The 27,619-nt window shown below is 57.0% G+C and overlaps 1 long non-coding RNA gene across 10 annotated transcripts; it reads left to right on the plus strand.

Annotated features, from left to right (window-relative positions):
- The first annotated feature begins 9,984 nt into the window (after window positions 1-9,984).
- On the plus strand, window positions 9,985-26,758 carry LOC117202998 (uncharacterized). Of its 10 annotated transcripts, none has more exons than XR_004485546.2 (4): window positions 22,173-22,189; window positions 25,386-25,465; window positions 26,296-26,430; window positions 26,522-26,758. It is a non-coding gene; the product is annotated as an uncharacterized LOC117202998 (long non-coding RNA). The 10 variants fall into 10 exon arrangements; XR_004485545.2 differs by lacking the exon at window positions 22,173-22,189 and adding an exon at window positions 22,240-22,657; XR_004485551.2 differs by lacking the exons at window positions 22,173-22,189; window positions 25,386-25,465 and adding an exon at window positions 9,985-10,077.
- The last annotated feature ends 861 nt before the right edge of the window (window positions 26,759-27,619 follow it).

A 27,619-nucleotide genomic window follows, 5' to 3' on the forward strand; every position in this document is an offset into this window, starting at 1 on the left:
CCAGGTCCTGGCAGAGAGGGAGGATGGGTTTGGGAGGCTCTCTTAGGAGGACAAGGAAGCCACTTTCCAAGGAGCCCCACGGCAAAACTCTCCTTGCCCCATGTTCCCCTTACCATGTTCCCCCGACCCCCCGTACCCCCTAACTTATGCAGTGGTGGGAATGAGGGAGGGCTGTCTGTCTCAGCTTAAAACCCCTTGTCTAAGCTCCCAAGACACCCTGAAAGTGTGCTAGGGAAGTTGAAAGAACCCTCATTTCTTCCCAGGGAAGCTCTGAACCAAAGAAGGTAATCCAGGCCAGAGCCCTTCTCTTCTGATTCCATTAGGCCTTGGGGGACCAGGAAGAAATGAAGGATTCTGGACGGATTAATGGGGACCCGATGACCTCTGGAACAGGACAGGCACCTGGAAAACGTGGGAATGCTCTTCCTCTGAATCTCATTTGTCTAAACTTCTGGTCCCTGGGAGATGCTCCCGTGCTCCTCTAGGCTGGAGCTTCCTGCAAAGGCACTGGTGGGTGTCTAGCTCCCTCTAATGGGAATCATGAAAAGGAGCCCAATGGGAGGATTCCAGTCAATGTCGGGCTGGACTGCACCCCACTTCCTCCAAGCCATCCCCCACCCCCCAGGGCTTGCAGGGATAGGCAGCCAGGTACTGATTCCTCTCCCCACCCCACTGAGGCGGAAGACACTCTTTAAGGCTGCAGGACCTAGAACTGCGGCTTTAGGAAGGAAGGTGCAGGGGGGAGGATCCTTCGGGAAGAGGCAGATGCTAGACGGAGAGGGAGGGAGGGAGAGGGAGAGGGAGGGAGAGGTGGGAGGGGGGTACACTGTGTAGGGAAGTCCCTTCCTTGGAAAGGCCCTCGTCTTTAGGTACATTCCTTAGTGAGCCACAAGGGAAAGTCCAAGTCAGTTGGAGAGTTACCCGTTTTCTCTCGGAAGAGGTAATTCCCTTTTATGTAAATGTTTCAGTAAAGAAATTTGCCTATGGAGTAAATGTGCCTTTGGGGGAGATTTAAGGGACACGGTGGCAAAGGGAGCCAGTGTCACCCCATCTCCTTCTACTTTGCAGCAGAGAGGACGTCAGCTTACATCAGGTCAGGAAGCCCACAGGGCGATTGATGGCTCTAGAGATGACACAGCAATAGCAGGAAAAATAAATCAGGGGACACGTGCTGGGGAGATGAGAGACCCTACCTCCTGCAGGTGCCTGAGAAGAGGGGCATGGGTCCAGCAAACTCCTTCCTTGTCATCTGTGCCGGGTACGGTGCCCTGGATCTCAGCATCCATTCCCTCTTCTTTCAATGCGCCCTTTGCACTGTGGAGGCCAGAAAGCCAGAAACCGCCCTTCTCAGACTCCCTTCAGCTAGAGTGCATTAGGTAGAGCCAAAGAGATGCACCTGTGCAGGATTTGGAAGGCGGGGGTGCCGTGGGGGCCATTGCTGAAGCAATTCCCGCTCTGTGGGTGGTGACTTGGTGGTATGTTGGTGTGTCCTTGAACTCAACAATTCCACTGGAAGCCTCCAGCTTCCTGCCTCCACCCATGCTTTTATGAGCATCTAATTCCCTGAATCCCACCCCCTTTTCTTAACCTAGATTGGCTTGTTTCCTACACTGCTGATACAGTAAGTATTCAGAGGAGGCTGGTTTGAATGGAAAACAATGCTGAATCCGCTCCTAACAGACCTTTGGCTCTAAAAGAGAGAGGGCCACCCCAGACTGGGGGATAGGAGTGGGGAGGGGCCCTCAGAGGGACAGCGTTGGCCAGGAGTCCTGTTTCTCAGAAGCCAGTGGGATGTGGGGCAGTGGGTATAGGTGGGGGTGAGGCAGACGCTTGTGAGAGGACCAGCTAAATGGTGACATTGCCAAGTTTACCTCTGGACCTTAGGACCCCCCCTTCTTTCCTTCCCTCCCCCTTCCCGGGCATCCAGTAAGGATGGACTTTTGGTGTAACACAATGGCCCAGGTGCTCCCTCTTCCTCTCTTAGCCACTGCTGCTCTCTGGAAAGACCTGGTGAGCCCACCTGCCGACACTGAGGCATAAGGAGGGTCAGGCCTATAGCACAGTCCCCATGGCGGCTGGGGCTGGGCTGGGGGGGCTTGTTTTAGAATAAAGTCACTTCAAGATCAAAGACTAAATCTCTCCAGGGGAATTCTGGGCATCAGCTATGGGAAGGGGAGTTATTTTTTGACATTAGAACACTCTGGAATCATACAGGTAAGTCGACTGAAGAGATACCCTCAGGTGTTATGGGACGAGGCAGCTTAAAATATGGCCCCCAGTTCTTTGACACTCCTGCCGTTGAAGTGGGATCTATGTCCCCTCCCTAAAACTGGGTAGGCTTGAGACCACTTCACCAATAGGCACAGTGGACGCAATGCCATATGACAACTAAGGTTAGGTCATAAAAACCAGGCAGCGCTGGCCTGGGCCTCTGGGAACGCTGCTTTCCCGATGACCCTCTCCGGACACTTCCTCTCGGGACCCAGCTGTCCTGCTGTGAACAGCCACGTGGAGAGGCCTGCGTGGACCCTCCAGTTGACAGTGGCAGCCCAGGTCAGCTTTTGAATCGTCTGGTCCAGACACGTGAAGAAAGAAGCTGGAGTGAGGATGATTCTAGCCCCGGACGTCCATCTGAGTCACCCTCGGCCCCTCGGGTCCTCCGCACTGAGGCTGCAGCCTCCACCCCCAACACACCCTGTCCCAGCGCCCTGACCCCTGGACTCTGTAAGCACAATAAACCGGGTGCTATTTATGCTACTAAGTTGAAACGTTGCGGCAGCTGACTGCAGCCTGGGTCACTGCCCACACGAGGGCCCTTCTCCCGTGGGGTCCCCGCCACGCCCCGCACTCAGTGGGTTTTTGGGGGAACCAGGCCTCAGTAGGGCTGCGAAGCCCCACCGTGCTTGGTCAGCCCTGCCGACCGACTGTCACAACCCGTCACGCAGACCTGGGGGATCTGAGCTCAGACGCCAGGCAGGCTTACCAAGGCATTTCCTGCAGACACGGGTCTCTCCCGCTCAGAGAACAGCGTGTCTGCATTTGGTTCAGTGGTGAACAATTCTCATTTCTGTCAGGGCAGCAAAGACTCTGGAGCAGGCAGACCTGGATTTGAGACTGGCTCCCCCTCTCAGTGCCTCTGAGCCCTTGTGCAGGTTTGGTCATGTCTCTGAGCCTCAGTTTCCCCATCTGCCAAACAGGGACAGCGTGTAAGCCCTTGCAAGGTTGCTGTGAGGATGAGGTAATGCGTGAAAAGCCTCAGTGGGAACAGCCATCCTTCTCCTTGGGAACCAGCCTCAGGGAGACTGCTTGGTTGAACCCAGCACCCAGGGACAAAAGACGGTGGCTTTTCACCTGAGTTCCCAGGTTCCCTGGGGTATTAGTTGGGCTATCCATTCTCCATGCATCAGAGACTCAAAATGTCAGTGACTTAAGCAGATGGAACTTGGTTTTCTGTCCCGAACCGTCCTGGTAGGAACATCGAGGACCGGCATAGCAGCTGCACAGCATCAGGTCTCAGGCTTTTTCTGTCTTGCTGCTCTACACGCTGATAGGCGAGCTCCATCCACGCTGACTTGCCAACCCCACCTCTGGCTTCCAGCCAGCGGGAGGGGACGAGACAGGGAGAGGGTGTCTCCCCAAAGTGGAGGCTGGACTCATGACCTCCACTCACATCCTGTTGGCTGTCCTATTGCACGACCACGGCCAGCTGCCCGGGGTGCTGGGAAACACCAGGGCGCCCATGTGCCCAGTGACAAATCAGGGCTCCACTGCTTCTGCAGAAGGGGAGAGCAGACCTGGGGGGGCGAAGGAAGTGTCCGCCGCACTAGGCAAGGGGGCGTGGCCACACTAGGCAAGGGGGCGTGGTGCCGACCCCAACCAGCCGCCTGCCCACCTTTCCAACCGGCTCAGCTGTTGAGGGCAGTGAGCCGGGAGCGGCACTGCGGACACGGGAAGACTAGACCCTGCTCTCAGGGAACACGGTTTTTCACAAACCGAAGCCCGTGGAGGATGTTTAGGGCACGGCTTTGAAGGGCTGAGCCATCCATCCGGGCCTGGGGCTCCGAGTTCTGGCCAGTCTGTCCTTGGACCATGCTGGTCTCTCTCTTGGATGACTCCCTCCCTGAGTGTGGCTCAGTGCGGTGCCCTTGACGTTGGCCAAGAGTCACACGAAATACACTTTCCTTTTGCTGCAAAAATAGTATTTCAGGACATAGTCAGTGGATCACGTCACTCAGCGTTCCCTATACCAAGGACCATGTGAGCAACTTTCACTTGAGTTTATTATAAGGGAAAAACTCTGTTCCCACTGAGAAAGGAGGCTGCTTCCTGCAGATAGTAACAGACCAGCTTTCCTCTTCCGCCCTGGCTGCCCGCACGCTTAATCACAGCATCTGTGGCCACTCGGTCAGCCTTGTATAATCTCTGTTTCCTGTGGGCCCAGCGTTTTAGTTCTCTGTGTTGGTCTTACTGCTACGTCTTTAATACACGCTTTAATACACGTCTTTAAGAATGCCTTCCGCATTCTCTCTAGAAAGAAGCAGGCTATCATTAATGATAAAATAGAAAAATAGGGCCTCTTAATTGGGAAGAAAACAAAGCTGGTGGGACTATGGAGGGTAGTCCCATTGCTGTACTTGGGTGTTAGTGTTGACTCGATTTTCCCAGCAGCTGGTGCAGAAAGACGTTGGGTACAAGGCTGTCCTCAGAAAGAAGGAAACAGAGCAGTGTTGTGAGAGAGGCAAAGCAGGGAGCACTTAGCTGATGGGAGAGGCTCCTGTAATGGTTCAGGGTGTGGGCAGGTACCTGGCTACTGATCTCAGCTCCATCACTCAGAAGCTGTGTGACCCTTGGCAAATCACTTAACCTCTCTGTGCATCAGTATAATAACAATAACAGCTGGCTTCTGGTTGCATCGCTTCGATCTCTGCTTCTGCCTTCATATCACCTTCTCCTTCTCTATGTATGCATGCCTCCTTTTCCGAAACTTTAAAAAACATTTTTTTGTTTAATTTTTATTTTATTTTTTATTTTTGCACCACGCAGTATGTGGGATCTTAGTTCCCCAACCAGGGATCGAACCTGCGCCCCCTGCAGTGGAAGCACAGAGTCTTAACCACTGGACCGCTACGGAAGCCCCTTCGCTTCTGTATCTTATCAGGACAGTTGTCGTTGGATTTGGAGCCCACCTGGATAATCCAGGATGATCTCACTTTAAGATCCTTAATTATATCTGCAAAGACACTTTTCCCAAATAAGGTCACATTCACAGATTCGCATGTCTTTTGGGGGCCACCATTCAATCTACTACAAGGACTAAAGTTTGGATCTAAGCAATGCATCTCTTGTGGTGAGACCAGTCCTTAGCGAGTAGATGGGTGGGGGGGATTTTTTGGGTGGCAGGAAAGGGCTCAGTGGGCTCCTAAAAGCTCCACCTCGAAGAGGCAGCTTTCCAGGGAGCTGCCCCTGGCTCCTATGGGTGGGCTTGGGCTTCTTGTCCTGCATCTCTTGTGGCCCCTCAGGGTCCAGTGGGTGCTGCGCACACACTGCTTTGGGCTGGTTAACTCCCACCTCCTCTGGTGGGGTGGGTGGGCGGGCGGGAGGGTCAGCCACATGACTCCTGACCCTGCACAGACTCACTGACAGAGACAGACCCGAAGGGGCAATCCTTTCTCCCTCTGCTCGCCCCTCCCAGCACAGGCCTACGCCGCCAGCTCACTGGTCAGCTTCAGTTGCTCCCTGCTCCGAGCACCTAGCACACAGCTGCAACTCTGATGGGGCACTCTCCTGCTCAAACACCTGCCATGGCTCCCCACTCCTCCTGAGTCAAGTCTAGACCCACTCCAGGCCTGCCACTATGGCAAACCAAACTACCTGTCCCGCCTGAGAATCCAGGATTCTTTTTCTAAAATCCATCTTTTTCTTGCTGTTCCCTAAACCTACCCCTGGATCCTCTCCCTCTGGGCTTTTCCTGACCCTGTTCCCTCCTTCTGGAATGAGTCTCTTCCTTCCAGCAGCCAACCTCTAGTGCTCTTAAAGGCCCAGCTCTATGCCTTTTCCTCCTGGCAGCCCTCCCAGATTTTCCAAGGTAGAAGTGATCATTTTGTATTCCTCCTTCCCTCTTATGGCAGCTCCCACTCCCCATCTTGTCCTGTTGTTGTTTATGGTCAGAACTCATTTCCGAAAGGGTCACCTCTTTGCTGGAGGGAGCCATGCCTAGCTCACTTTTGGATTCCCAGCACCTCACACAATGTTTAGCTCATAGTAAGTGCTTACTAACTATTTTTCAAATGAGTGAAACACCCGTTGTAGTTCTTTCACATTAAGCTTCGGTAGCTCAAGGGGCAGAGTTCTCAGGGTAGAGCTGCATGCAGCTTCCTGGCCTCGGGGCTTGGTTTTATTCTCTGGGTGGCTGGTGTGGGGGTCAGAAACTGAAATTTCCCTGGGGGCCTGCCTCCAGGGTTGTTTCACTGTGGTTCATTGTGGGTACAACTGGGCGATAATAGAGTTGGTTTCAAACATTGGGAAGTTTGTCTAAAAGAATTAATACGTTTTAAATAAAATATTTCATATCTATAAAAATTATAGACAAAGTTTAACAAATAGTAAAATGAACATCCATGTACCCACCCCCATCCTAAGGAAAAGAATGTTGCCAGTATTGTGAGTGATACCCCCTTACATGCATCCCCCAGTAAGGTCTCTGTTTCAAGTCTACCTAACTCCAGAATCAGGGACAATCTAACAGTGCTCAGGGACTGTATGAAGCTGTCTGTCAGAGCATCAGATTGCAGAACTCTTAAAGTCACCTGTGTTCATATAAAAAGGGCTTGGGACCCACCCCCCCCCCGCAAAGAAACAATAACGTTTTAGGGACACAGTTCTACAGGGAGCCGTCTTCTGATTGGCAACTAGATGAAGCAGGTGTGCAGTCATCATTACAGTACTCAACCCACGTGGTGGGAGGTGGGAGGTGCCTGACGTCCTAATAGGATCTTTTTTTTGCAGTTAGTCCCTCTGGGTCCCTACCAGGCGGGGGCGCCCACCTCGGCGGCACTTAAACCTCTGCAATGCATGTTTCTGCCCCTAGATGGCGCCAGAGGACTGTGCCGCTTCCCACCTGCGCGGGCCATTTTGGGGAGAAGAGGCATTTTGTATTTTGGAGATGATGGAAGACAGAAACCCTTTAAACTGAGAAGCGAAACTCTGGCCAACACTTAAAACAGGCAGTTAGTTGATAACTCCAGCAGCCTGCTCCTCTGAGCATGAACTCTGGTTCACCATAGTGTCTGCAGGACTTTGGGCCAATGCATAGGTGAATGTAATTAACAGAGCCCAGCTTTGAGGACTTTTGGGACAACTAAATGATTTTATTACACATAAAGTGCACTGGAACATTGTCTGGCACATAGTAAGTGCTCAATAAAATTCGTTGTTCTTTTCCTTTTCAATTTGTATTGCAGGGACTTGTCACGTGACTGAAGGGCAAGGAACTCAGCATACTGTTTGCCTCTGCACCCCAAGTGCCTGGCACAGAGCAGGTGCTTAGTAAGCCATTTCTGTCCCCCCCTGCCCCCATCTCATGGAGGAGGGAGCCGCTGTGTTCCACGTGGCTTCAGAGAAGTCCAGGCAGGGACTAACAGGGAGGTGAATGGTGTCTGGCTAAGCTGTCCAAGCATGGGCTGGGCTTCCTGGTGAGAGGGTGAGCTCCTGAGCCCTGGAGATATGAAAGCTGAGGGCACCTGCTACACAGGATGCAGCAGAGGGGACCCTGGTTGAAGGCTGGACTTGGTGGCCCTGCCTGGTGGTCACGTTTCTCAGTGAAATGCAAATTAAGTATTGCTGAAGCCCTCACCTCCCTGAGGTTGTAAGAGAGACAGGAAGGGCTGGGGAGGCCTGAGGGCAACAGGAGAAGCTCCCTAGTCAAGGGTGGGAGGGGTGAGGGAGAGGGGAGAGAAGGGAGGGACAGGGACAGGTTTTTATACTCCCCACAGCATCTAGAACGTAGTGGTTGCTCCATAATTGTTTATTAAATGAATGAATGAAAAGTGTTACATTTGGGGTCAGCACAGAGAAGGGGCACCTCACTCGGCCTCACCGAGAAGGCACCTGGGAGCCAGGTCTGCAAAGGCCAGCAGGCAGGAGTCAGCTCACAAAGGGCCTTGTACTATGCCAGGCATTACCCTGAGTGGTCGGGGTGGGATGTGCCTCTGTTCCAATCTATCTGTCTGACCCTGGGAGGATAATTTAACCTCTCTGACCCTCAGTCTCCACCTCCTACTATGATAGGAATAATATAGAATATAGTATAGCATAGAGGACATGGTACAGTATAGGGTATAGTAATGATAGTATAGGGTGTATTTGGTGTCTGGGCTGGCAAGAGGATGGAGGTCTGTGTACGAGGTGTCTGGCAAGAGAGGGGGGAGGGAGACAGTGGATGGAGCAGGCTCAGGGCCAGTCCCACCAGCCTGGAGGGCTGCTGTGGGGTCCCTTCATAGAGGGGTTCAGGGGATTGGCACCAGGGGATGAAAGAGCCTCGCTTTTTTTTTTTTTTTTTTGGCCGCGTTGGGTTTTTGTTGCTGCGCGCGGGCTTTTCTCTAGTTGCGGCGAGCGGGGGATACTCTTGGTTGCAGTGCACGGGCTTCTCATTGCGGGGGCTTCTTTTGTTGCGGAGCCTGGGCTCTAGGCGTGCGGGCTTTAGTAGTTGCGGCACGCCGGCTCAGTAGTTATGGCACACGGGCTCTAGAGCGCAGGCTCAGTAGTTGTGGCTCACGGGCTTAGTTGCTCCGCGGCACGTGGGATCTTCCCGGACCAGGGATCGAACCCGTGTTCCCTGCATCGGCAGGCGGATTCTTAACCACTGCACCAGCAGGGAAGCCTGGAGCCTCTGAGGTTCTGGGCCTAAACAGTGTGACCTTGAGGCCTGGGGAGCATGATGGTTAGAGAGGGAAGCGTTGCCTCCCGCCCCCAATTATTCCTCCTCAGCACCCTGCCGCAGACCCACGTAAGGCTCTGAGGTCTGAGACTCAGCGGGCCACGGGTGGGGGACGGAGAGCTCTCCACAGCAGCATTCTCATGGATGACACTGGCCACTGAGGCAGGGTGCCTTTACATGTGCCTGTCTGTGGGGAAGGCAGCATCCCTGGGGGCCCTGGAAGTACCTTGGGGGCCACATGGGTGGGGCCCAGGAGCCCCTCTGATTTGGGCACTGATGTCAAAGTGACCAGTTTTCACCCCCAGGCTGGTGAGGCCACCTAGCGCAGTGCCTAGCACTTAGTAAGTGCTCAATAAACGGAGTTAATACTATCTGTGTCTTCAGTGCGTTCTTAGGAGGGCTCTGCAGGGGACTGAGGCCCAGGCAGAGGGAGGCTGGGCAGGTAATGACAAGTACAAGAACAGGAAGGGACCCTAGGAGCAGCTAATCCACACCAAGCCCATTGAGAGACTTGCCCAAGGATGGGTCAGAAGCCAGAGAGGGGACCAGCGCTGTAATGAATGTCCCTGCCTCCCTGCCATGTCCACGGACTCTCCAGACCACCTCCACAGGATGGCGCTCAGGTCCCTCAAGGCCTACATGACCAAGACAAGTCCTTCAGCCACTGTCCCAGCCCTGTTCTCACCTGTAGCTCTGACCATCATCCAGCCGGTGCCAGAAATCTGGGAGGCCCATTCGACTCTCCCTTCTCCACCCCGGGCCTGATTCATCACCAAGTCCAAGGCAGAAACCCACACTCCACCCACCCATCAGCCTCAGGCCCTGCTGTTCTCCCCTCCATGTTTGTGCTAACGCGGTCCCCAGGCCCGCCCTTTCCTCTTCTCTGTTCCTTGCTCACCCCCTCCGACTTGACCCTGGGCGCTCAGCGAGGTCGAGGAATGGTGGGCGGGCAGGGATCCTGGGGCACGAAGGACTCCTCCTTCTGGCCTGGTGCCTGGATTGGGTCCCTGTGCCCTGCCTGTCCCACAATGGTCAGCTGGGGGCGCTAGTGCGCCACGGAATATTTTCACGCCGGCTGCGAGTGGGGGCGGGGAGACGCTGGAGCCTCTCTCGGTGGCGGCGGGGCTGGTGCAGCCGGTCTGGTTGGTCTGCATGTGGACAGTGGGGGCAGAAGCGGGGGCGGGTTTGAGGTGCGTGGGTGCGTTCCGCGGTGCTGGGTTCACACTTGGAATGTGAGGGGTGGGGCGGGGCATCAGTCGCTTATGGCCTGTGGAGGTGCCCTGGGGTACTGGCTGCTCCCCCAGGCCCGGGGACCCCGCTGTCGGGTTTCAACGATTTAGGTGAAAGTCTGGCCTCGGCTCTGCCACCCTCCTGGCCCTTCCCCCGGGGACCCTACTCACACCCACTTGTGGCAAGTCTTTAGTTCTTTGGAGGGTGGGCTTTGAGATCTAATTCCCACTCTGCCACGTAGGCAGTCCCTTACCTTGTTGTAGCCTCAGTGTCCCAGTAAGTAAAATGGGGACAGTAACATCAATGTCACAAAACTGTCGTGACAACTGGAGCTCCAGGTGGGAAGCGCTAGCCCCCAGCTGCCACCCAGTGGCCTGAAGCTGGGTGGGGAGGGATGGAGGTGTCAGACAAGACCACCGTGAAATCACAGCCCCATCTCCTCCAAGAGGAGTCCCCTTCCAGGAAGCCCAGGCCCAGACCACTGTGCTCAGTCTCTGAGGGCACGTCCACCTCCCCTGTCCTGCAGCTTTGTGCTGGGTCTTTGCCACCCCTGATCTCCTGCTTCCCAAGGGCACAGACCATCCGGCCACAGCTTTCCGTCCCTGGCGCGGCAGGCAGGTGGGCCTGCTTGAGAGGAGTCCTGGCTGCCTTTGAGCTGGTGCTTGAGGGACAGATAGGGTTTGCTTCCTGTCTGGAAGTGGAGGGGGGGCTCTCCAGGCTGTGGGGCAGCTGAGCAAAGCCAGGAGGCTGACACCGCATGGCCTCTCTGGAGAGCGTAAGGGGCCAGCGTGGCCCGGGCAGGGGCAGGTGGAGAGCAGCAGGGGTCTGGTTGCTGGGATGGGTGGGTTGACACTCTGCGGGAGTCCTGGCATGAATTCCACGGGCAGCAGGGGAGCTGTGGGGAGACTCTGGGTCGCCTGGACCCCCCGGGGGGGGAGGGCTGGGTCCCTCTGCTGAGCACGGGAAGGGCAGGGTCAGAGCCAGTGAGAGCAGCAGGGGTGGGAAAGAGTGGGCGCCAGGCCAGAGGCGCCTGGGTCCAGACCTGGTTGGTGCCCGGAGGGACGGAGAGGAGGAGAAGCTCCTTCTCCCCTTGGACTGCGTTATAGGGAATCAGGTTGGATGACTGCGAGAGCTTCCAGGGCCGAGGTCTGGGGAGGCCCTGTCCCGGGGGGCCTGGTCCTGCCTTCCCCATCCCTGAGTCCCCTGCGTCTTCTAGCTCCCACTGCTTCCAGAGGCCCCGCACGCTTATCCAGGCTTCTGGAGCGAGCCCTGGGCCGGCGGAGGCCTGACGTGGGGCAAGGAATTTACCCCCTAACCCTCCTAGGTGAGGTGTGATGCGTTACGACCTCTCAGGGTCTCCCTTGCCCACTATGGTGGGGGGCGTGGAGCCGCAGCTCCTGACGGGCCCACTCAGGGCCAGGTCTTCTGACAGGGAGTGGCAGGCTAAGGAAAGGACCCACTCAGGATCATGCTGCCGCCATGGGTGCAGGGTCTCTGGGGTGCAGGGCTGAGTGGGTGAGAGAAGGCTGTGGCGGCCTGAGGGGTTCGGGGTGCTTGGGCCTTCTTGAGAGGAGTCCTGGGGAGTCTCGTGACAGGAACTGCAGCATGAAGGCCTCAGGCTGGAGCTGAGGGAGAGACCTTCTCCTCTGGCCGCAGCAGCGACCTTGGAGTCTGGGAGGTGCTGAGCGCGTGTGTTTACCCGGTGGCAGGTCCTGGCTTGCTGGGAATGCAGCCTGGGCCTGGGGGCAGGAGGTGGTGGCTGATACCAGTCAGGCATCCCTGCTCCCTCTCCCCCAGACTGCAGAGGGAGGGCCTCGAACTCAGCCTACTGGGCCTATAGACCAGGGACAGGGGGTAGGGGTGCTGGCACAAGTCTCAGGGGCCTGGGTTTGACTCCCTTCCCCGAGGTGTGGGTACCCCAGGGTCTGGGGTAGAGGAGTGGGCTGGGGGCTGTACTGCAGTGGGTTTCTGGGCCGGGTGGGCACAGTGAGCCCTTGGACTGCTCTGAGCAGAGCCCCCACTTCAGCTGGGAGGACAGGCGTGCTAGGGCAGGCCCAGAGTCTGAATGACGCCCTCCCCACCCCACACAAGTCCTCACATGGGGCCACTGGGTGCAGGGCTCACGGTACTGGCAGAGTGCTTGCCGTTCTTACTGGGGGCACGTCCTGTCCACAGCCCCTGCCCTTTTACCTCGACTCCCAGCCTGGGCATGTGGGACCTGACCCACTACCCTGGATGTATGCCCCACCTGACACTCCAGGGCTCAGCAGACGTCTCTGATTGTCAGAAAGTGGACACAGGGTGGGCTTAATGGGGGCGGGTGGGGTGGAAGTGGGCTTGTGGGGAACTTGGGGTTTGGGGATCTTGGGGTAGGGTCGGTGGTGAGAGTAGAGACAGGGCGTGGGGTGCTACTGGGATTAAGGGAGGGCCTGGGAAGGCAGAGTTTGGAGCAATGTTGTAGGTTTGGGGCTGCAGTTGGGCTGACATTGGAATTTCGGGCAAAAGTCTGAGAGTGGGTGCAGGTCAGAGCTGGGGTTTGGGATGGGATTGCTTTAGGGTTGAGTTTTGCAAAAGGGGTACGTTTTGGGCATAGGGAAGCACCCAGGTTTGGAGTGAAGTTGATTGGGGGTAAGGTTGGGTACGGGTCAGACTTGGCCTTAGGGTTGGGGTAAGCGCAGTGTCAGATCCGGCCATGGGTCCGGGATGGGGGTGGGGCAAGCCCGGGTGAGCGTCGTGCACAGTTTGGAGTTACTTTGGGTTGGGTTGGGGTCAGGCATGGTCGCAGCTGGTTGAGGGTTTTAGGGATTTGGTTGTCTGCCCTGTGGTGTCCTGCTGGGTCTGTCCTCTCCCTTTCTGGTGAACTGCGCTCGGCTAAGGCCTCGGCTGGAGACTCCAGGTGGTGGCAGGACCTCCTCCACCGTCTGTGCTCAGGCGGGGGCCCAAGGAGGTGGCATTCTGCAGCTGAGCCCCAGACTCTCTAGGGCCTGGGTATTAGCTGAAGCAGGGGCCCCATGCCACACTGGGCTGGCCTGGGGTTTGGGGCTCCTCCCTGCCCGTGAAGGCCACCCACCTGCTCCCTGCCCTCCTGCCTGGGTGTCTTCTCTCACTCTGGACACTTGTCTGGGAACCTCTGTTCCTTCTTTGAGCCACTGGTGGTCGGGGAGATGGAGGGTCTTATCAGGGTGAGCCCTGGCCCCTTTCCTGACCACCCTGACTCCCAGGCTAAGGTGGGGAAACCACTCCTCACCTGGCCTTAACCAGAGTGGTAGCTGGAAGGCCTGGCCGTCTCACCTTGTCACAATTCCCACACATTTCAGGGCCAGACTTGGGATCCCAGGGTCAGGCCTGTGACTCTGCTGCCTGGGGTGAGTGAAGTCTGGGGGCCCAGAGGTGGGCTGATGGTCCTGGTCTAGACCCGAGACCTGTCTGTCTGTCAGTCAGCTGCGCCCAGGCGTGCCCCTAACCCTACCCCCTGACCCCAAGCCCCCTCCCTCCCTCACCAGCGGGAGAGGCTGCCTCTGCTCTTCACTGCAGATCCCTTGGGGTGGGGCCAGCTGGGAGGCATGTGGGTACCTGGCTGGGTGTGTTTGCGTGTGACTCATCCTGGATGCCGAGGCTCTGAGCTGGTGGCTTTGTTCTCGCACTGGCTGGGTAGGGTGCGTGCCAAAGCCCCGAGTCACCAGGGTGTGGCCCAGCGGGCCTGGTGGCACTTTGCACACACAGGTGGCACTGGGGCCAGGACATGCCAACCTGGGGGGCGGAGGGCCCTGCCTGGCATGGGCCCTGTCCTCAGTGCTTTCTCCCCGGTGGTGCTGTGAGCCCCTCCTGAGGTGCTCCTCGGTGACCAAGTGCCCTGTAGCCCTGGGGCTCCGTCCGGTTAGGGCCTGGAGGGGCTGAAGTGGTTTGGTGTCCGCAGACACAGCCAGAGACCCTGGGGAGCACACTGACCCTTCCTCAGCTGCCCAGTAAAGGCCATTGGCAGGCCATCATGTGCTACTATCCAAACTGTCAGCCCAGCGGGCCCTTAAAACAACTCCGGGAGGAGGAAACCATCACTCCCACGTTACAGAGACAAAACCGGGGATTAGAGAGGCTCATAGATGCCCAAAGTCACAGAGCTAGTGAGAGGCCAGCCGGCCTTAAGGCCCCTCATCGGGTGATCAGTGGGGCCTGCCCTGTGCCAGGTGTGGGACATCAGTGATGGGGGCCTGGTCCCGGTCCTCCACTTTTGTCCAGTTTGTCACTGGGACCCCCGGACACCACTCCTCACTCAGAGTCAGGCAGGGGCCCCACAGGGCCCGGTGAGTGAGCAGCCCTGTTGCCCCTCCCAGCCACCGGCCCTGGGTCCTGCATCCCTCCATGCCTCCGAAGATGGAGACAGACATGGCCCTGCTGGACTCCCAGGCCGTGCCCAGCCTGCTTCCTCTGGGCAAGAGGCAGGAGGCCCTGGGCCCCTGATGGGCAGCTCCCTCCTTGGGGAACCAGGCCTCACTGCCCTCAGGGAGGGATAGAAAGTACGGTTCCCACACAGCCACCAACCTCCCACCTCCTGCCCCCCACCTCCCCCTGCAGGTTCTGTGTGTGTGTCTGGGTGTGAGTGCGAGAGAGCAGGAGAGCCAGACTGGCTGTAAGTCAGAGGTGAGGGGGAAGCAGCGCAGGTTAAGCGCAGGTAGACACCCCCCCCCACCCCCGGAGGGGCGAGGGTGGGAACCCAGGGATCGTGGTTCCCAGGCCAGGCTTGGGTCCTCAGACGTGCCTGTATGCTGTCTGGCTCTCTGACAGGCCAGGGGGCTGCTTGGGACCCTGCTGCTCCCAGGGAGGGCTATTCAGGTGTCCTTGGGTGGGTGAGTAGGCACGGCTCCAAGAACAAGCCTCACCTCCTCCACCCACAGCCCCACCTAGTTCGGTCAGAAGCTGTTTGAGGGAGAAGAGAAAGTACCTTACAAGGTAACAAATGCTGTCTGCCAGGTGGGGGCCAGGCTACCTCCCTGCTTCCGGGCCTCCCCGCCCTTCTCAGGAAGAAGCTGGCTTCTGCGGTATCCCAGTCCTGGCCTTGAGCCCAACAGTGCCCCCCTGGCCTCCATGGAGACACTGACACCTTCCCCAGACCCGGGTAAGGGCGGCTGGAGTCGGGGAGGCCTGGCCCTCCCCTCCTGGGAGGCAGAAAAGGCAGTCAGGGCTCAGAGACGGAGCTCACTGCTGTGTGACCTTGGCTAAGCGAGCTCTCCTTTCCAAGTGTCAGTTTCCTCCTCTGCACATTTAGGGAGGTGGGCTAGGGGTCGTGAATTCCCCCAAGGATCTTAAGCCCCATGGAGTGTCCCTTCACTTATAGACTCTTAACAGGCCAAGGCCACAGCGCACAGCCCTGGCTCCCTTCTCCAAGCCCAGGAGACTTTGCTGGGCTCCCTTGGCAAGGGCCGCCCTCTCTGTTCAAGGGAGCTGGGGTCGCAGGGCAGTTCTCCTGGTCAGTTCTCCAGGTGGGGCGGTCTGGCTCAGCCTGCCTAATTCCCAGCGAGGAGACGGCCTGAGGAAGCAGGTGCCCCTTCCTTAGACCCGTCTCCCTGTCTGTAAAGCTCGCATCTCCAGCTCCTGACCAGCACCTCCCTTGAGAAGCAGCCCTTCCCTGGAAGCCCCCAGCCTACCCCCTGGCCATACTCTCCCCAGCCCTTGAGTGCAGTGTGTTTTGTATCTTTCTGTGCTGGTCATCCTGTGTGCGCCACATGCACCATCTTGGAATTTCACCCTGGAGATGAAAGGTGGGAGCGCCGACTCCATGCTCCCAGGGCAGTTTTCCAGCATTATCTCATCTGACCCTAGCAACAGCCCCTCTGCCAGGACACTTTGGCAAGTGAGTTCAACAGAGAGGTTACACAGCTTGGTCGGGGCAGAGTCTGGAGGCAGCCCCTGCTCTGGCCCTGGCCCCCTTGTGGGCGCGGTGAAGGAAGGGAGTGTGTCTTCCTGTTGGTCCTAGAACAGTCGGAGCTGGGAGTATCCTTGGATATTATCTAGTTCAGCCCCTCACTGTGCAGCTTGCGGAACTGAGGCCCAGAGCCGGGACTAGAGTGCTGCTGACCCCCAGCCCCGCCCCATTTCCTGGGCACAGGCTGTGCGCTCTCCCCACTCCCTCCCCGTATGGCTGGGCCTGGGCCTGGGGGTGCATTGGGTTTTGTGCTGGTGAATGCATCTTGATGGCCCAGCTGGGAGAGGACAGGGTGAGGGCCAGGTCCCAAGCCTGTGCTGGGAGCGGGCGGGTCTGTGCTCCTGCATCAGAACAGAGGGTGGAGGGAGAGAGAGAGAGAGGCCTGGGGCAGGGCTTCTCCATCAGTGATTGCACAGAGGTTTTCCAGGAAGCTGACGAAGTAACTTCTGCGTGTGAAGAAAACAAGGCCAGACATGTGAGAATGGCTGAACCTTGCTGCCCTATTCCCAGCCTCCCCTGCGTGGAGCGGCACTGAGAGGTCTTCCCCCAGCCCTCTACCTTGGTGTAGAAAGGACCCTCCTGAAGCCCCTTGGTGACACCCCTTCTTGAAAGCCCTGGGGATCAGGGAACCCCTCAGTCTCTTGCCAGTTTGGAATTCAGACAGTTCTAGCAGGAAGTTCTGCCTGGTGCCTGGCTCTGGTCTCTTCTGCTGTGTGTTTAACCCCCTCTTTTCTTGTCCTGTCCACTGGAGGATGTGACTGTCCGGTGCTCAGGCCACAGTAAGTTGGAGGTCAGGACTGCAAATGCTCTCTCCTGTCCTCCACCTGTGGGGTTTGGGGAAACCCGAGGCTCCGTTCTGAATCCCCACAGGGAGGCCCTTCTCCTTGCCCCTCCCCAGCCAGCTGGCCTTGCCCTCGCCTTTCACACCTTGTGTGCGCTCCCCTCTCCTGGAAGAGAACCTGCTGCCTCAGGTTCTGTCCTTGCCTCTGCATCTGAGCTGGTTGTCAGCATCTTCTCTGCGTCCCACAGCAGCCTGTCTTTCCAATGCCTTGGGCAGTGCCTGTCACCAGTCGGTGCTCAATAAGTGTTACGAGCTTGTTAAGGGCAGCGCTTCAAGTACATGCTGAAAACCATGGTCAGCTGACTCTTCCTGATTTTACAGATGGGAAACTCCAGGGTAGACCCTGTAGGTCCAACCCATGGGGACCTTTGGCTCATAGAGCTCTAATGGGGGATTCTGAACACATGTGAACTTGGACTAGCTTTCTCTTCTGGCCTGTATGCTGGTGCCAGGCCCTGAAGAGGGTTAGAGGGCAGAGGAGACTGCCAGGCCTGTTCACAGATCATCACCCCCTCCTGTCATGGACTCCTCTGGGCCTGGACCAAGATCTACCAGGAAGTTCTAGAAGCCAGGAAGGCCAGGGCGTGGGAGGCAGAGGGCACGGTTCCTCCCAGGTCCTGGACTCAAAGGGGGGCTGAGAGCAGGGTCACAATCTGTGAACAGCTGTTCATGCATTTAGTGAGCACTTACTGTATACAAAACCCCACATTTGTATGGGGTCTGACGTGGTCTTAGAAATGACCTCTTCCTGCAGCTCAGAAACCTGAGACGTAGAGAGGGTCCTGTGCCGCTCTGGGTCGCACAGCGGTGCATAGTGGCTGGGACTAGAGTCTCTGTTCCTTCCCTAGCACCTGCTGCCCACAGAGCTGCCTGAGGATGGGGCACAGTGATGGCGGAGGGGGCTTCGGCGGAGGGAAGGACAGGCAGTGCTCAATGTTCTGAAGCACAGCTGCCAGTGCGGGGCAGTGGTGGGCGGCGGGGGGGCGGGGGCGGATAGGAAAGCCACATGAGCCCAGACCTGGGAACATGGAGTTACTGACAGGCACAAAATGTGTGTGTGTGTGTGTGTGTGTGTGTGTGTGTGTGGCAGGGGCGGTGCAGCATTTGTTCTGGGCAGGCTTGTTAAATGTATGATATTTATAAAGCAGGAAGAAGTGTTCGCCCATAGTAATTGCTACATAAGCATTTTGCTGTTGGTATTTGAGGGGTCTTAGAGCAGGCAGGCAAAGACTGGGTGGACATTCCCGGCTGGGTTGTAGGCAGGAGGAGGGGTGGCCATCAAGGGTAGCATGACAGGTGTGCTTGGAGGGTGTGTGAGCAGCTCGGAGTCAGGAAGAGGGGGCTCCAGCTCTGCCCACTTTCTGGGCAAGGGGAGTCCAGAAACTGGAGGCCACTTCTGCAGCCTGGCTGCGGGGTGTGCAGAGGGTGTCGCTGGTGTGGCCTAGGGGGTGTTGGGTGTTGCCGGGCTAGCTGAGAGGCTTGGCAGGTCAAAGACGGTAGAAGGCAAGGCCTCTCTACCAGGCTCTGGCTTTCCCCTCTGCAGGACCCCCAGCAGGAAGTGTTTGATGAGTGACTGATCGGGGTAGTGGGACCCGAGAGGCGGTGCCTTCTCCCGGACCTGCATCCACCTGCGGCGGCCGCCAGGGGGCGGGGCCCGACCGGCTTTGGGAAGCTTCTCCTCCCCCGCCCCGGGCGGGGCGCCCCTGAAGGCGGCGGGGCTCAGATGTGGCGTCGCCGCCCGCGTCGCGTCCCGTCCGGTCCGGGCGGCCCCGAGCCGCCTCCCTGCCCAGACACGCCGACCCGCGGGCGGGCGGACACACCGGGTGTCGGCGCCGCGAGAACAGAGGTTTCGGAGCCCCTCCCCGGTACCTGGCGCCACACCGGCTCCTGTCCCCGTCAGGCGCCGTGGGGGTGGGCGTGGAACGGTGCGGGAGACACAGATCCCGAGTTCCTGAGTTTCTGGGCCCAGGGGACCCCCCCCCGCCCGCAGCGGCATGACACACCTACTCTGATGGTGGGTGGCTAGGGCCCTGGGCCACCTCTCGTCGGTGGCCTCCCCCTTGTCCTGCTGGAGGCAGCCAGAGCTGTGCTGGAGTCCCGGCTCTGGCCTCAGTTTGCTCATCTGTAAACGAGAGCGATGACCCGACCTCCCAGCACTGTCGTGAGCGCTGACCATAGGAGAGGCTTATGGACAGTGGCCCGGGACAGTGCTAAAGAACGTCCCTGCCCACCTCCCCAGTCAGACTGGCAAGACTCCCCGGGGAGGGGCCTCGTGGTCGCCTGCACCCCATCCCATCCCAGAGGGGCCGGCTCTGGCAGTGTGGGGTGGCGGAAGCAGGGAGAGCACAGATCCCATTGCCAGTTGACAGATGGGTAAACTGAGGCTCAACTTCCCCCCATGAGTTAGTGACAGAAACAGGACCAGACCCAGAGCCCCTAATTCCCAGTCCAGCGCTCTTTTTCCGTTTTCTTATCTCCACATTTTTTGGGGTTTACAACTGCAGGGCCGCAGTGGTGGAGAGGGTATGGGTCTCAGAACATGTTCAGGATTCCCCTTTCCACACCCAGGCCTGTTTGTGGTCACACCAGTGACCGCTTCATTCTGGCATGCTCTAGGCCCCTGGAGTTCCAGAAGGGAGCCTGTCTGGGCACTGATACTCCTGTCAGCCCTGAGGCTGGGCCCTGCGAAGAAGCCTCCTGAAGCCTGCTCCTCCCAATAGAAGATCAGCTGACTTGGGGGTGTGCACCCCCTCTTTCTCTTTCTACCTGACCAGTTAGGCAGTCCCAGGACACAGAGCAAAGCTCTGAGTGGGAGATTTGCTAGAGCCCCGGCTGTCTCCAAAGAGGGTGGCAAGGCGTCAGGAGGCCCAGCTCCACGGCGGGCCTAGGGCAAGGCCCCTCCTCTCTCTGGGCCTCAGTCTCTCCATCTGTGAAATAAGGTGGTTGGCTACACTTCTGCGGCTGGGTGTCACCCCTGGGATGCCTGTGCTACTGTCATACAACCCTACACCTGAGGTGTGAGGTTCCCTGACCTGTTTTGAAGGGACCTGGAAGGGGAAGGGCCTGGGTGGGTTGCACCCGCTACCTTTGGGCCAGTTTACCAAAGAAAGGGGCTCTTCCTGTCTGCAGTATGGCAGTATGTACGCCACTGTCACGTATGGAGTGTGGCAGTGGTTCCTGCCAGGTTCTCCCTGCCCACCTGGGGGTGAAGACAGGCAAGGGGAAGAGTCCCAGTCATCCCTTTGGGGCCTGATAGTTTGGGAGCTTGGCGATGGAAAGGCACACTTTCAAGGGGTGATCTGCTGTGTGGTCTGCAGAGCCGGCCTATGAGCCCAGCTTGTTCTCTGCTCTGGACCCAGGTGACGGAGCTCCTCTCCCTACCGGCCCCGGGCACTAGGGTGGCCATGGGAGTGGCCTGGGGGGCAGGGTTTTGTGAGGGGACTTAGAGTCCTTGGGAAAGGAGCTCACAGGGATACTGGCCAGCTTCCTTTTCCCAGGAGGCCAATGGGGGGCATGTGTGTGTGTGGGGGGGGGCAGGGCCTGCCACCTCTCACCCCACCAGGGGTAGAGTCTCAGCAGCCTTGGGCTTGTGAGGAGATGGAGAGGGGGTGTCAGGCAAGCTGGAGAGCCCCAAGGGGGACCCCAGGCTCCCTCTGTGTCAGGGAGGGCCCCTGCAGCACCCCTAGCTCACTGTGGGCAGGGCAAAGCCTATGGTGGGTTGGAGGGTGAGTGGCTCCCTAAAGCCTCCATTTTGTACCCCAACTGTGGCCAAGAGGAAGAGGGAAGGCAGCAGGAATGCAGGAATGAATCCTGGGCAGGCCCTGTCCCAACAGACTGGGGTGGGAGGGCCAGGCTCCCGTGTGGGCCCACGCCCTCCTCAGCACAGCTCGTCGCTAGGCAGCCCGCACAAACAGCAGGAACACAGAGCAGCCCCGCGTGTGTGCACGCGTATGTGCCTGTGCTGGGGGCCTCCTTGCCTCAATCCCTAGATGGGAACCCTTCTGGTTACCCTATAGTCACCGTCCCACGCAGGCCTGAGGATGGGGGTCTGTCTGCTGCCACTGCTGAGCGCTTACTACGTGTCGGGCCTGATCCATTCATTAGCTCCTTTAACCCTTACAACCCGATAGGCAGGCACCCTTATTACCCACTTTATGGACAGAGATACTGAGGCTTTGAGAAGCTGCACACACAAAAGATCACAGAGCAAGAGAGCGGGAAGCCAAGCCAGAGTGCAAACTGAGGCCTTTCTGTCTCCAGAGTCTGGTTCTCCTCCAGGCACGTGTAGGCGTGTGTGCACATGAGTATCGGCTGAGGGCTGTGTGTGGACCCAAGTGTGCAGTTGTGGGCTTCGATGGCAGACCCGTATCAGTCTGTGTTTATCTAAGGACGCCTGCTTGTAGGTGTGGATACCTGGGCCCAGGCATGGAGGTGTGCATGCAACGCTCGTGTGTGAGCATGTGACTCACATAAGTACCCACGGGCATATCTGTGCATATGTGTTCACACATACGGCGCTTGGGTGCACATGTGTGCACACGCGCACATGCTGTGTACATGCGTTCACGTGTGCACACCGCTGTGAGCCTGTGCGTATGTCGTCCTCTCCAAAGGCTGACCTTGCCCTGCTGCTCACCCACCTCCTGTCCCCTTCTCAAGCTCCTGACTCAGTGCCAAGATGGGCTGTGCGACGGCCTTGTTGATGGCGCTGGGACTTCTGAGGATTTGGAAGGAAAGCCGTTTTGGGGAGGGATAGGATTGGCAAGGGGTTGGACAAGAGGAAGACGCAGGGGATAAGAGGGATTAAGCCTGGGGGTGGAGGTCAGCCTGGGTTTTCTTCAGTCCCAGGCAGGGGCAGAGGACCCTCTGCGGTCTGGACCCGGGAGCCTCGGTCCTGCCCCACCCCCTGGCGTTCTCTATCCACCTCTCTCAAGGCTCAGACCCCCAATACCCCGGAAAATGTTCCCGGGAGCCTGCAGGAGAGTCCCAGGGCCGGGAGGATGCATCTGTGACGTCTGTGCCCTGTCCCCTTACTGTGTGTGGCAGGCAATCCCCCCTCAATCCAAGATGGGACTCCCCTGTGGTTCCTGGGTGTCGGGGAACTTCCCATTGCACCGCCCCTTTGCACCGACGCCCTCGGGCTCCTGCTGGCCGTGGACGTGCAGGCGGAGCAGCGGTCGGCTGGGGGCGCTCGGGGCCCGCGGATGGAGATGCGAGGCAGGTCCGCCGGGATGGGAATCGGCCGGGCGGGGGTGAAACACAGGTACAGTCCCACCAGCAGGGCGGGTGGAGGTGGGATCCGGAGGACCGACCTTGCGCCAGGAGGGCCAGATTCCCAGTGGGACAGAAATACACCCTTTCCACGGAGGGTCAGACTCCCACCCCCCCACCCATAGACTCACAGACCCTCAGAGGGACAGGCAAAGGGACGCCCCCTCCCCCTCTGGAGCCTTCTGGGCTGGTGTTCGAGGGCCCTGGGCGAGCCAGAGGGAGCTGGGCGTGACCCACTGGCCTGACAGGGTGTGCTGGGCCTCTGTGGCAGTGAGAAGGGGGCGAGGGCCCTGCAGTCAGACAGATTTGCCGACTGATTCCCGTTCGGCCTCGGGGTGACCCTGGGCAAGGCACTCAAGCTCTCCTGAAAAGGGGGCGATGTCTGCTAGGTGCCCAGCACCGTCCTTGACACACACCTTGGCCGTGGAGCCTATTACAAGTTTCCGGAGGTTCCCTCACGGTACGTCTGCACATTTCTTCCCCAGATCTTTAATGAGCACCCGCTGAATGCCAGGCCCTTTTGTGAGACCCTCTGGGTGCAGTGATGAGCACGTCACACAAGGGGGCACCTGCCTCCAGGAGCTTAGGTTCTAATGGGGGCAGGTGTCCTACGGCTTGCCCTTTGATTCTCCAAAATGGAAATTATGGGGTAAAAGAAAGGCTGGCAGAGAAGGCTCTTTCTCTCTCTTATTTCTTGTCAAATACTGGGCTGGGAAAATTCCAGATTTAACTGTTCTGCTCTGGGCCTCTGCCTCTTACCACAGAAGTCAGGATCTGACTCTCCATCCCAAACGCTCCGTCTCACTCCGTTGAAGCTGGAGTCCAGTAATGCCCACGAGGCCGGGCACAGCCTGGCCCCCAGCTTGACCAGTCTCCTCCCATTCTCCCCCTTGTCCCTCCACTGCTGCTGCTACACGGGCCTCCTTGCAGGTTCTCAAACGTGCCAGGCAGGGTCCTGCCTCAGGGCCTTTGCCCTTGCTGTTTCCTCTGCTAGAATGCTCTTCCCCAAGCATCCATGTGGCTCTCTGCTTCACCCCTGTCTGGGCTTTGATGAAATGTCTCCTTCTCAGCGAGGCTTTCCCTGACCTCCTATGACTCCCCCCAACCCCAATATTCCCTATGCACACTGCGACTTAAGTTTTCTCCATACCATTTATTATTGCCATCTGGCCAACTATATCTTTTATAACATGTTTCTTTCTTATCTGTCTCTCCCCATGAGAATGTAAACTCCATGTGAGCAGGGGTTTGGGCACATTTGTTCGTGCTCTCTCCCCAGAGCCTGCAACCTGCCTGGTGCACTGTAGGCGTCAATAAATATTTGTCAAGTGAATGCTGAGTGCTGGCTCTGAGTGGCACGTATCCCTTGGTGATGGGGGCTGATGACAGGGGGGTCCCTGACTTTTAGGCCTCAGCTGGGCCGCAGCTGCCGTAAACCTGTCAAGGGCTGGAGGCCTGGGGGCGGGGAGGAGGAGACGGCAGGAGTGTTCTGGTTGTTTTTGCTCTCTTCGGGACAGAAGTTGAGTGGCTACGGTAATATCCGCCAAACTCTTGTGCCTTAGTTGGGAGAGGGAGAGGCAGGTTTCTCCCTTTGAAAAAAATTATTATCGTACAAAAATATACCAATCAAAGTGGGGGAGGTGTTGCTTCTCTCTCATTCCTCCCTACTTCCTCCCTTTCTTTCTTTCTCTCTCTCTCTCTCCCTTTCTTTTTTCTTTCTTTCTCTCTCTCCTTTTTCCTCAACTACCCACCCCATCTCTAACAACCACCAATCTGTTCTCTGTTTCTGTAAGTCTGCTTTTCTCGGATTCCTCATGTAAGTGAGATCATACAGTATTTGCCTTTCTCTGTCTGACTTCTTTCATTTAGCATAATATCCTCAAGGTCCATCCATGTCGTCGCAAATGGCAAGATTTCCTTCTTTTTATGGCTGAGTAGTGTATATACCACAACTTTATCCACGCAGCCATAGTTGGATACTTAGGTTATTTCCATATCTTGGCTGCAATAAAGATGGGACTGCAGATATCTCTTCAAGATAGTGATTTCGTTTCCTTCAGATAAATACCCAGAAGTGGATCATAGGGTAGTTCTATTTTTAACTTTTGGAGGAACTTCCATACTGTTTTCCACCAATTTACACCAATTTACATTCCCACCAGCAGTGCACAAGTTTCCCTTTTCTCCACACCCTCGCCAACACTTGTTACCTCTTGTCTTTCTGATGACAGCCATTCAGACAGGTGTGAGATGATATCGCATTGTGGTTTTGATTTGCATTTCCGTGATGATGAGTGACGTTGAGCATCTTTTCATGTGCCTGTTGGCCGTCTATATGTCTTCTTTGGAAAAATGTCTACTCAGTTCCAATGCTCACTTTTAAATTGGATGATGATGATGATGATTATTGTTATTTGCTAGTTTTAAAACGTTTTATTGGGGTATAGTTGATTTACAATGTTGTGTTAGTTTCAGGTGTACAGCAAAGTGAATCTGTTATACGTATACATATATCCACGCCTTTTCAGGTTCTTTTCCCTTATAGGCCAGTACAGAGTAGAGTTCCCTGTGCTATACAGTAGGTCATTATTAGTTATTATTGTTATTTGCTATTGAGTTATATGAGTTCTTTACATAGTTTGGATATTAACCCCTTAACAGGGATATGATTTGCAAATATTTTCTCCCATTCCGTAGGTTGCCTTTTCATTTCGTTGATGGTTTCCTTTGCTGTGCAGAAACTTTTCAGTTTGATGTAGTCTCACTTGTTTATTTTTGGGAGACGTTTGTGTTTCTGAACAGAGGGTTCCAGCGGGGGTTTGCAGGGGTTACACATTCTCCACCAGGACGCACGTGCAGTACACCTTCTGGAAGCCCACATGGGCCTTGGCCACCTTGTCAGAATCATCACCCGGTCTTTAAGTCCCAACTGTTCCCAGTAGAAGGAAAATGTTTTACCCATCCATTCCCTGCCCCACGTGCAAGAACCAGCCCCCTGGGGACTCCTGGGTTTGGGTAAGGCCGCCTTTTCAGCCCTAGGGATGATGTCGCCTCAGTGTTTACTGATTTCTAGAATACCTCTGCTTTCCTCCTTTGTTCTTTACACCTTCAATACCCACACTTTCAGTTCCTTGCGTTGAATCCTCTCTGTTTGAAATGCCTAGCCTGGTTTCTCTTTTCCTGACCAGATCCCAGCTGATACATTAAAGAAGGGAAAATCAACAGACAAAGCAGGTTGCGCTAAATGCTCTGAAGAACACAGGACAGGGTAATCATGAAATAGAAAATAACAAGCAGTGTGCAGGTAGTGGGGGTGAGGGCTCTTTCACATGGGCAGGCCTCTCTGAGGAGGTGATGTTGGGTTGACAAATGAGAAGGAGATACACCTGGGGGCTGAGTATTCCAGGTGGGATCAGGGTCTCTGAGGCCTGTGGGCTGCGGCAGCCTCTCTGTGGAAGGTGCTGAGCCTGCCCCTGCGGGCGGGCGATGATCGGGGGCGTGGTGGTGGGGAGAGGAGATGGCTTAGTCTGTGGCCCCAGCTCTGAGGGCTCAGCCCCGGGAGCCTCTGAGCATTGAGGCCTGAGATTTGCGCTAAATGTGCGGGGATCTGGGTTATGGATTCAGCGCTGGGAACCGCATACCCGCTCCCTGCTTCCCGCCTCAGCCTCCCCAGGGGAGCGGAAGCCTCTGCAGGCTCCTAAGACGTGCTGGTCTCGCCGCGGCCGGCAGAGGGCAGTGCTTGCCGAGGTGCGCGCAAGTCGGGCGGGCGCTGACCTTTCCCTAGAGGAATGTGGGCGGTCAGCTTCTGCCTGGAACGGGATGGTTGGGCCCCTCCCCTTCCCTTCCCTTGTCTAATCCTCAGCCGCCCTCCCACAGATCTCTGAGCCCCTGGCCTCTCCTTGCGGGGTTGTGGGGAGGGAGATGCGAGTGAGGCTGGGCAGATCTCGCCTAACCACTCCTGGCCAAGTTCCAACTCCATTGGGATAAGGGGAAAGGCTCCCACAGTTAGCATATTTGCTATATTGTTATTTTTAAGCGTTTAGCATGTACCAGGCACGGCGCTAAGTTCTTGTATCATGCATCATCTCTTCACACCAGATCTACGAGACAGGTACTCTGTCTCCCAGAGCTTGCCCGAGACCACACAGCCTGAACCAGGATTTGCTCTGCTGGCCGCTTCTCAATTCCTCTGACTTCGGCCTCCAAGGAGGGCGTGTTGCCCAGGGAACTGAGGTGAGTGTGCAGGGGGTGAGCAGAAGGGGACCATCAAGGTGCTGACCCTGAGGGATCTGTAGCAGTACTCATCTACTCCTTTATTTTGCAGATGAAGAAACAACTCCAACGTTGCCCAAGGTCCCACGGGGATCAGTCACGTGGTCGGCCACAACAGAGGATTCCCCATGACAGGGGACCACGAGTTGGATCCTGGTCAGAAGCCAGAAGCCCCTTGAGGGCAAGGATCCCATTTTACCCCATTCCTCCCTGCTGTACCTAGCACAGGGCACAGCACGTAGCAGGTGCTCGAAAAGTCCTTCACGAGTAAATCTGGCATCCCTCGGTAGCTGCAGTCACCTGCCGTTCACGCCGTCATTCATTTATTCAGCATTTAGTAAGCGCTGACTGTGTGCTTGGCACCCTACTGGGCGCTGGGACGCACAGTTGAATAAGGCACAGTGCCTGCCCCTGTTGGCTTATCTCCTGGTGGGGGTTTCAGGGGTTACCCCACGTTATGACCCGTGCCCCCATAGTTTTCCTCATTCCTCTGCTCAGCCTGGTACTGGCAGCCTGCTCCACTCCCGCCCCCAGGCCATTCCCACTGCCTTCTTCTTTGCCAGACCAGACAACCCTTCCTCCCAAGCCGCCTCCCTCCCCTCCTCCAGGAAGCCCTCTTTGACTAAGTCCCCCAGCTGCTCTGCAGGCCCCAGTGCTGAGGTCTTGAGCTCTGCCCGGGTATCTCTGGTTCCGTCTCTCTGTTTCTGTTTCCCCCCATCAGCCTCTGGAGCTTCCCAAACACAGGGACTGCCTCCCCTCCAGCTGTTTTTCCTCAGGCCTACATAGACCAGAAGAGGCAGGAAGGGAGGTCGTGTAGTCAGCTCCCAGCACACAGGGCCTGCCTTAGGCCCTGGTCCCGGGAGCCCCTTAGAGGAAGATCTCTCTGCGACTACCAGGGCACTGACTTAGTCTTGGCCCAAGACCCCTGAGCCCTGATCTTCCACACTGTGCCTGGGGGCTCAGGCTGGGCACCAGCTGTTGGGTACCTACTCAGCCCCAGCACCTTTTGTGTTTGAAGATGGGGACCTTCAGTCTGCACTTCACCAACTCCCGGGCTTGGCCATTTTACTGTCCCTGTGGCAGGTAGTCTACAGGTGAAAAATGGTTCCAGGGAACCAACATGCTGCCTCTTATCTTCTGGGTGACCAAA

Source organism: Orcinus orca, chromosome 11 (genome assembly GCF_937001465.1).
Source record: "Orcinus orca chromosome 11, mOrcOrc1.1, whole genome shotgun sequence".
NCBI lineage: Eukaryota > Metazoa > Chordata > Mammalia > Artiodactyla > Delphinidae > Orcinus > Orcinus orca.